The sequence below is a fragment of the Triticum dicoccoides genome, chromosome 3B (assembly GCF_002162155.2).
Source record: "Triticum dicoccoides isolate Atlit2015 ecotype Zavitan chromosome 3B, WEW_v2.0, whole genome shotgun sequence".
Classification (NCBI taxonomy): domain Eukaryota; kingdom Viridiplantae; phylum Streptophyta; class Magnoliopsida; order Poales; family Poaceae; genus Triticum; species Triticum dicoccoides.
Window position 1 is genome coordinate 408,023,634 of NC_041385.1, and position 10,097 is coordinate 408,033,730.

Sequence of the window (10,097 nt, forward strand, 5' to 3'; positions counted from 1 at the left end):
ATATCCCGGAGCACAGTCGGTGTATAGTACGCCTATGGCTTACGCGAGAAGGTGCATCAGCTACAGTCCACAGCCGGCGTGTCAAGCACACTAGCTCGCTCCCCAAATATCATTTCACTGTTCAATCATCGCCAGTGAAAACTGGGGACGTGGACCTACGCCCCGAGGGCAACTTCGGCGGCCCACTCCGGCGAGAGCGCGGCCGCAGCCGCCATGCACGTGCTAACAAGCTTCGTGAGGGCGACCGCAATCTGCGACCGGGCGGCCAAGGCAGCCCAAACGGCCGATGTTGCTTCTCAGGTGGCGGCAGCAACACCTGCCTCAGGGATAGCAACTGGCGAGAGCGGCACATCAGCTGTCTCTTCCACAGTGGTGGCCTTAGCCCCGATGGAGGCCATCCATGACCATGTCGAGGCCGCCCACGCCCAGCTCGTAGCGATCACCGCACAAATCGAATGAAGGTTCTCCGACAACGGTCGGCAACCCATGGTCGAAGAGTTGGCAATCGCCGAGAGCGTTTGAGCAGTCGTCCGTTCCTCCACCGCATACCTTGCAACGACAGTGCCTGTCCAAGCCCAGATCGCGGCCGCCCACGCCCAGCTCATGGCAGCCTTTTCCAAGGAGATGGCAGATGCGGATGGCGAGATGCTTTTCGAGTATGGTGCGATGGATGCCATGGAGCCCCTTCCCCAGGAGATCGTCGGGCGCGAGCTGGACATGGAGGAGGCGGCAGAGATCGACGAGCACCAGCCGTAGTAGTACTATTTGTTTTGTTTAATTAAGAGCGAAGGTCTTTAATTTATTAGAGTAATGTTTAGGCCAGCTAGCTCTGTTTAATTGTTGAACTTGCTCGATTAAGAAGTGTGGGTGTGCTGTAGTCTACTACTGTAGTCTCCTTTGTGTACCCAAATTATGCAATGACGTGGATGACCACTGTAACTAGGGAAATTGGAACCAAAAATTTTGACGTTCAAACTCATCACACACGGGTTAAGCTATCTGAATCGTTTTTGATGTTCACATATCGTACACAGTTCCGAATAAGGGACCGTGTCTGATGACACTGCGCGCCAATTTTTTGCTGAACCGATTCAAAATTTTCGGCTTCCGCGGGAATATCTACCTCCCCGCCCCTCCCCTTACCAAAAGCCACATTTCCCCTATTTCCGCCTTCCTTTACAAGTTGAAACATTCACTCTTTGCTTGGAGCACCGCCCCCCTTGCTGGCGACCCTTCTTCACGCTGCTCGGCCTCGTCTATCCAGGCAGGTAATCCACACCAGACCCCCATCCTCCTCCCCCTTCCACATCCCACATGCCTGATACGTCTCAAACATATCTTCTTTTCCAAACACTTTTGCCCTTGTTTTGGACTCTAACTTGCATGATTTGAATGAAACTAACCCAGACTGACGCTGTTTTTAGCAGAACTGCCATGATGTTGTTTTATGTGTAGAAAAGAAAAGTTCTCGGAATGTCCTAGAAATCCACGGAGGCACTTTTTGGAATTAATAAGAATTTTTGGCGAAAGAATTAGTGCCAGGGGGCCCACGGCCTGTCCATGGCCTGTCCATGGGAGGCACTTTTATATTTTCGGCTTGCATGATTTGCCCTTTTTTTGTTTTCCATAGTTTGAGGAGTTCATGTATTCACTATGTGCTAATGCTTTGTTCCGGTTCTCTATTAAAAGGAGGCCTTAATATCCCTTAGTTTCCATTAGGACCCCACTTCCACGGGAGGGTAGGACAAAAGATGTCATGCAAGTTCTTTTCCATAAGCACGTATGACTATTTACGGAATACATGCCTACATTACATTGATGAATTGGAGCTAGTTCTATATCACCCTACGTTATAACTATTGTATGAGGAATCGCATCCAGCATAATTATCCATCACTGATCCATTGCCTACGAGCTTTTCACATATTTTTCTTCGCTTATTTACTTTTCTGTTGCTACTATTACAACTACTACAAAACTATTATCTTTACTTTTTCCACTGTTACCATTACTATCATACTACTTTGCTACTAAATACTTTGCTGTAGATACTAAGTTATCCATGTGTGGTGGAATTGACAACTCAACTTCTAATACTTAAGAATATTCTTTGGCTCCCCTTGTGTCGAATCAATAAATTTGGGTTGAATACTCTACCCTCAAAAGCTGTTGCGATCCCCTACACTTGTGGGTTATCAAGACTAATTTCTCATGCCGTTGCCGGGGATCATAGCTCTATTCTTTGAGTCACTTGGGATTTATATCTACTGATCACTATGAGGAACTTGAAAGACGAAAGAACTAAGATTTTTCCCTCAACTACAAGGGGAGGTAAGGAACTGCCATCTAGCTCTGCACTAGATTCTCCTTCTGTTTTGAGTAAGCTTGCGACACCTAAACCTGCTACTGATATGTCGCATGTTATTGATGATGCCACTTCTGCTATGCATGATACTTATGATGAAACTACTTCTGTGTGTGATACTACTTTGCCATTAGGTGAATTTCTTGATGAACAACTTGCTAGGGTTAGAGAGAATGAAATTATTGAAGATGCTATTATTGCTGATAGTGATGATGAAAGTTCTCCCCCTGATTATGAATTACATGTTGTTCCTGAGGGTTATGTTATGGATGAGGAAGCTGCTAGAGCTATCTTTGCTTGCAAAGATAAATATGATCTTCAGAACTTATTAGCTAAATGGAAGCAACAATCCCTTAATGCTAGAATGAAACCTGACCCCGCTTTTGCTACTTCACCTATCTATGTTACTGATAAGGATTATGAATTCTCTGTTGATCCTAAGATTATTACTTTGGTTGAATCTGATCCTTTTTATGGCTATGAATCTGAAACTGTGGTGGCACATCTTACCAAGTTAAATGATATAGCCACCCTGTTTACTAATGATGAGAAGTCTCGCTATTATTATATCCTTAAGATATTTCCGTTCTCATTAAAGGGTGATGCTAAAACTTGGTTTAATTCTCTTGATCCTGGTTGTGTGCGTAGTCCCCATGTCAGGATATGACTTATTACTTCTCTGCTAAATATTTCCTCGCTCATAAGAAACAAGCTACCATAGGGAGCATTCATTTTCCCGCTATACATCATTTTGCTCTTTTCATTGGTAGATGCATTAACAGTAAATATGAAGCATGTCACATGTGTGTCCCTGATCTTTGTGTCCTCAAGAGTGTTGTGTTAGGTAATAAAGATTACAACTTGGGGGCAATAGTTGCACGTAGGTTGCATAATAATGGTATATCTGGAGATTTATTTGGAGGGATTTATGCGACCCGTGTTGCTAATTATCTTGGTATAGCCCCACGAGAGGGGGACATGGATTTGCTTCATGCTTATTTAGATTATGACGCGATGGTCAAGCATCATTTTCTTTTGAGGAATGAACAATTCCTCCAGTATCGACTAATCTTTGACAGACGTAGCTCTGTCCATGTTACTCTCCCTACTCCTTTCCTTTTTGATTATCAGGCAAAATGAAGATATGTTGTTACTAGGGAGGAGGCAGCTAAACACGAGGGGAGAGCGGAGGCGGCTCGCCAACATACCGCAGCTCAGGATGCATTTGCTGCTGCATCTCAGTACGACCCCAGTTATAACTTCGGATATCATCCAGGCTATCCTTGGCATTAGACCAACTTAGGCCAAAAGCCAAAGCTTGGGGGAGTACGTATTTCTCACCGACTTTACATTCATGTTCACACACTATTCTAGTCGTCGGTGCTCATACTCTTTCATTGTACTATCCATGCTAGTTTATTTTTCTTTTTCTAGCTTTCTTCTTGTGTGTTTGATAAAACTTAAGAAAAACAAAAAAATTAGTTAGTTTAATTTCCATGCTTGTAGTAGTAATTAAATGAAAACCCAAAAAGATTTCTTGTTTTTCTTCTTGCTTGTTGGGAGCTTTCCCGTGTAAATAGTTTTATTTCTTTTCTTTCCTTTGGGGGTCGAGAGTAGAAGTCCATATTGAAAATGTTCAGTGGCTCTTATTTGCATGATTGTTTATTTAACTTAGAGCCCATATTACTTTGTCTTCTCTCTTGAGTTGAATGCTTGCAGATTCCAGCTTGGTCCAATGCACGTGCACTATTATTATTGTACACACCGTTCGGTCGTGCAAGTGAAAGGCAAAAATCATGATATATGATGGACTGATTGAGATGAGAAAAGCTGGTATGAACTCGACCTCTCTTGTTTTTGTAAATATGATGAGTTCATCATTCCTGATTCAGCTTATTATGAAGTAAACATATTTGCAATGACATTTAGAGATTATAGTTGCTTGTGCCATGCTTAATTAGCTATGAGTTATAATGGTTTACCTTGCGTGCCAACATGCTATTAAAATGATTGTGATGTGGTATGATGGGATGGTATCCTCCTTTGAATGAATTGAGTGACTTGACTTGGCACATGTTCGCGCATGTAGTTGAAACAAATCAACATAGCCTTTATGATATTTATGTTCATGGTGGATTATATCCTACTCATGCTTGTACTTGGTGTAAATTAATTTTAATGCATGTTCATGACTGTTATCGCTCTCTCAGTTGGTCGCTTCCCAGTCTTTTGCTAGCCTTCACCTGTACTAAGCAGGAATACTGCTTGTGCATCCAAACTCCATAAACCCCAAAGTTATTCCATATGAGTCCACCATACCTTCCTATATGCGGTATCTACCTGCCGTTCCAAGTAAATTTGTATGTACCAATCTCCAAACCTTCAAATGAAATTCTGTTTTGTATGCTCGAGCAGCTCATGTTCCAACTAGGGTTGTATGTATCTTCCATGCTAGGTGGGTTATTCTCAAGAGGAGTGGACTCCGCTCCTCACTCACGAGAAAATGGCTGGTAACCGGGATGCCCAGTCCCATGATCAAAAAGATCAAAGCAAATCAAAATTATTAAACAAAACTCCCCCAGGGCTGTTGTTAATTGGAGGCACTCATTGTTTCGAGCAAGCCATGGATTGATGCTTGTTGGTGGTGGGGGAGTATAAACCTTTACCATTCTGTTTGGGAACCGCCTATAATGCATGTAGTATGGAAGATATCGCCATCTCATAGTTGTTGCATTGACAGTGAAAGTATGCTGCTCAAAATGCTATTCATCTCTATTTTAAAATCGAGCTCTAACACCTCTACAAATCCCTGCTTCCCTGTGTGAAGGGACTATCTATTTACTTTTATGTTGAGTCATCATCCTCTTATTAAAATAAAGCACCCGCTGGAGAGCACACTGTCATTTGCATTCATTACTATTAGTTTATATTAGGTATGACTTGACTGGATCTCTTTTACCATGAATTACAATGTTTAGTCAGTCCTTGATCTTTAAAGGTGCTCTGCATTTATGTTTTGCGGTCTCAGAAAAGGCTAGCAAGATACCATCTTGTTGTATCATATTATGATTGTTTTGAGAAAGTGTTGTCATCCGAGTTTTATTATTATTGCTCGCTAGCTAATTATGCCATTAATATGAGTAAATGTGAGACCTAAGTGTTATCGTGAATATGGTTAGTTCATAACCTTTGCTGAAAACTTGAATGCTGGCTTTACATATTTACAACCAGAGCAAATAGAGTTTGTAAAAGTTTTTCTTTATCACTTTCAGTTTATCAACTGAATTGCTTGAGGACAAGCAAAGGTTTAAGCTTGGGGGAGTTGATACATCTCCAACGTATCTACTTTTCCAAACACTTTTGCCCTTGTTTTGGACTCTAACTTGCATGATTTGAATGAAACTAACCCGGACTGACGCAGTTTTCAGCAGAACGGCCATGATATTGTTTACTGTGCAAGAAACAAAACTTCTCGGAATGACTTAAAAATCCACGGAGATAACTTTTGGAAAATATAATAAATACTGGCGAAAGAATCAAGGCCAGGGGCCCACACCCTGTCCACAAGGGTGGGGGCGCGCCCTCCCCCCTGGGCGCACCCCCCTGTCTCGTGGGCCCCCTGATGCTCCACCGACCTCAACTCCAACTCCATATATTCTGTTTTGCAGAGAAAAATCAGAGAAAAAGTTTCATCGTGTTTTACGGTACGGAGCCGCCGCCAAGACCTAATCTCTCTCGGGAGGGCTGATCTGGAGTCCGTTCGAGGCTCCGAAGAGTGGGATTCGTCGCCATCGTCATCATCAACCATCCTCCATCACCAGTTTCATGGTGCTCACCGCCGTGCGTGAGTAATTCCATCGTAGACTTGCTGGACGGTGATGGGTTGGATGAGATTTTCCATGTAATCAAGTTAGTTTTGTTAGGGTTTGATCCCTAGTATCCACTATGTTCTGAGATTGATGTGGCTATGACTTTGCTATGCTTAATGCTTGTAACTATGGCCCGAGTGCCATTATTTTAGATCTGAACCTATTATATTTTCATGAATATATGTGAGTTCTTGATCCTATCTTGCAAGTCTATAGTCACCTATTATGTGTTATGATCCGACAACCCCGAAGTGAGAATAATCGGGATACTTCTCGGTAATGACCATAGTTTGAGGAGTTCATGTATTCACTATGTGCTAATGCTTTGTTCTGGTTCTCTATTAAAAGGAGGCCTTAATATCCCTTAGTTGCCACTAGGACCCCGCTGCCACGGGAGGGTAGGACAAAAGATGTCATGCAAGTTCTTTTCCATAAGCACGTATGACTATATTCGGAATACATGCCTACATTACATTGATCAACTGGAGCTAGTTCTGTGTCACCCTATGTTATAGCTATTACATGAGGAATCGCATCCGACATAATTATCCATCACTGATCCAATGCCTACGAGCTTTTCACATATTGTGCTTCGCTTATTTACTTTTCCGTTGCTACTGTTACAACTACTACAAAACTATTATCTTTACTTTTCCAACTGTTACCATTACTATCATAATACTTTGCTACTAAATACTTTGATGCAGATACTAAGTTATCCAGGTGTGGTTGAATTGACAACTCAACTGCTAATACTTAAGAATATTCTTTGGCTCCCCTTGTGTCGAATCAAGAAATTTGGGTTGAATACTCTACCCTCGAAAGCTGTTGCGATCCCCTACACTTGTGGGTTATCAATGCCCCGACCCCCCGCGCGACACCTTCCACCCAAATCACCGACCCCTCCACCAAATAAGCGCCGCCCTAAGCCATGGTGCACGCATTATAGCTAGGAGCTCAAGGAGCATTTGGCAGCGGAGAAGCAAATCACGGCCGCACGCGCGGATGAGGTCGCGATGGCTACCATTCGTGCGGACCCCCAGATCTTGGAGGAGCACCTTGCCATTTGCTAGCTATGCCGGTTAAGTATGTTCGGTTTACCCGTTGCGTGTGCTGCTCCTACCTTTTCTAAATTTTACCATGAAATCTGTTGCTCCTGTGTATATGTTCTATATGTCATGTAGTGTGGTGCTCACATATTAACTGTTTGGTTAATTAGTTGTCATCTTCAGTTAACTGTTTGGTTCAATTCTGCAAATGTGATGTTCAGTTCTTCAGGATGCAATTTTGTACTGTCTTCCATGTGAGAAATAAATTGAATTTATCTTTACAAAATACATGAGAAACGAATACAATTGATATATTTCCAAGTTGTCAAGCATGCTTGGTTTGGTTATACATTGTGCAATGTGGTGCTCGATTAATGTTTGGTTCATTTGTGTTGTGGTGTTTAGTTAACTGTTTGGTTCAATTATGCAATGCGATGTTCAATAGTTGTGGGTGCATTCTGTTATTGTATACCATGTGAGAAGTAAATCGAATTTGGCTGTAGTAAATACATGAGAAACAAATACAATTTCTATATTTCCAAGTTGTTAAGCATGCTTGGTTTGGTTAACTGTCTGATCTTCTATTAGGAGTATGTTATATTGTGCAATGTGGTGCTCAGTTAATGTTTGGTTCATTTGTTGTGGTGTTTAGTTAACTGCTTGGTTCCATTCTGCAATGCGATGTCCAATTTTCGTCGGTGGAATTTTGTATTGTTGTGCATGTGAGGAATAAATCAAATTTGGCTGCACATAATACATGAGAAACATATACAAGTGCTATTTTCCTATATCTTAATCATGCTTGGTTTGGATAAATGGGGTTTCCATGTGGCTTGAATTAATCTAAAGAATCTGCAATGTGCTTATTTGTCATCAACATATTTTACTGATAGCATGCGAACCCTTACTTAACCTGATGACTAACTACCTTATTTGTGTTGTAGAGAAACAAAGGGAAGCACTAAGGTTTACAATCGAGGTTAGCACGTGCATGGTCCGTTGTCTAATAGCACATTATTGTGCAATTGCAGGAACCATTCTAACATTTAGGTTTTTAACAATTCGGTCTTGCACATGTAGGTCCTGCTGTCAGAGGTTTTGACCCACTGTTCGACCCTTTTTGCATATGGGGAAATGAGTTGTCCATGAATATCAATCAAGTCAAGAAACTCAGAAAGATTGTTAGGATAAAGAAATTAGCGGCAAAAAACAACAAGAACTTTGTCTGCACAATGGAGAAGACATCAGTTCACTACAAGATGGTACTAACTATTATACCTTGCCTTTTTTTATTCCTTTGCCCCATTTTCAACAGAGAGAAGATATTTATGCACACCCTTGTTTTCAAGCCTTTCCAAAGTTCTTCACTGATGATTACCTCTCAATGGTCAGGAGGCGAGGAAGATTTTCGTACAACACCCACGGTTCAATATTGAAGTGTTCCTGAAGAGGACGAAGGATGGACGGTCAATCATCCACAGGCATTGGCCTAAACTTGCAAAGACCTTCAACATCAATGAAGGCTCTATATTCGCCTTCTGCTTCAGCAGTTTTCCCGATGAGATGCATCTGTCTATGTACCATCTATGATGCTAATTTCGAAAGGTTCTAGATGTTGAATGTGAAACTTGGTGCTGGTGTAGTTGTGTAATGGGGTAGCTGAGTGCTGCAGCTATATCATGTTGTAGTCTGATGTATTTCAATTATGAAATCTTGTTTCCTTAATATGGGAATGAAATATATTATGTGTTTAATATGAATGTCAATTAGATTAATAAATGGATTACTAATAATAGAGAAATTAGCGTACTAATTGGTTTTTGCTATTGCAAATGGTTATTGAGAAAATACAGTGGGCGATGACCTAAGGCAACGCACACAGTTTCTAGGAATAAACCGTGTTGGATCTATGAACAATCACACATGACATTCTCTTCAAAACTGTTTGCATTAGGCCACCTTGCACAAACGTTTACCACATAAAAACTGTGTGTGATGGACAGCCTTTGCCACAGAGTTTCTTATATGCACCGTGTGTGATGCATTCAATAACGCAAACGATACAATTGTTAATATTGTGTGCGATGCCAACGCTATCACACAAGATTTAACGGGGAATATTGTGTGTGATGTACCTGCGAACGCAAATGTTTCCCTTGCAGCGACTGTGTGGGATGTATATACGAACGGAAACGTTTAGCAGGGACTAACTGTGTGGGATGTACTTACGACTAGAAATGATTTCGCTTGTATAATCGTATTTTTTAGCACTACTATACGTATAATCGTATTTGCTCGCTCGCCGGTCGCACATGACCTCATTTTGCCGAGCGTGTGTGCCCAGAGGGCATATCCTCGACGGTTTCTAGGCCGTGTGGGAAGGACCCCCCTATCGCCCACACTCACTTGGCGACGGTTCCAAATGCTATCGCGGAAAGGGGTTAAAAACGGTTTGTATAGCACCTCGTTGTACCAGTGTGCGCAAGGTAAACCTGTGGCTCAATCCGGAGAAGGGCGTGTTTGGCATCCTGTTAGGCAAGTTGCTGGGCTTCCTGGTGTCACACAGAGGGATCGAGGCTAACCCAGAGAAGATCAAGGCAATAGAAAGGATGAGCCCGTCGCAGACCCTCAAGGAGATGCAGAAGCTTACGGGCTGCGTAACTTTGTTGGGGCGCTTCATCTCCAAGCTTGGCGAGCGCGCCCTCCAGTTCTTAAAGCAGATGAAGAAGAAAGGCCCATCTGAATGGACTCCGGAGGCCGAGGTGGCCTTCCAAGACCTCAAGAGGTACCTCACTAGCCCAACGGTGATGGTGG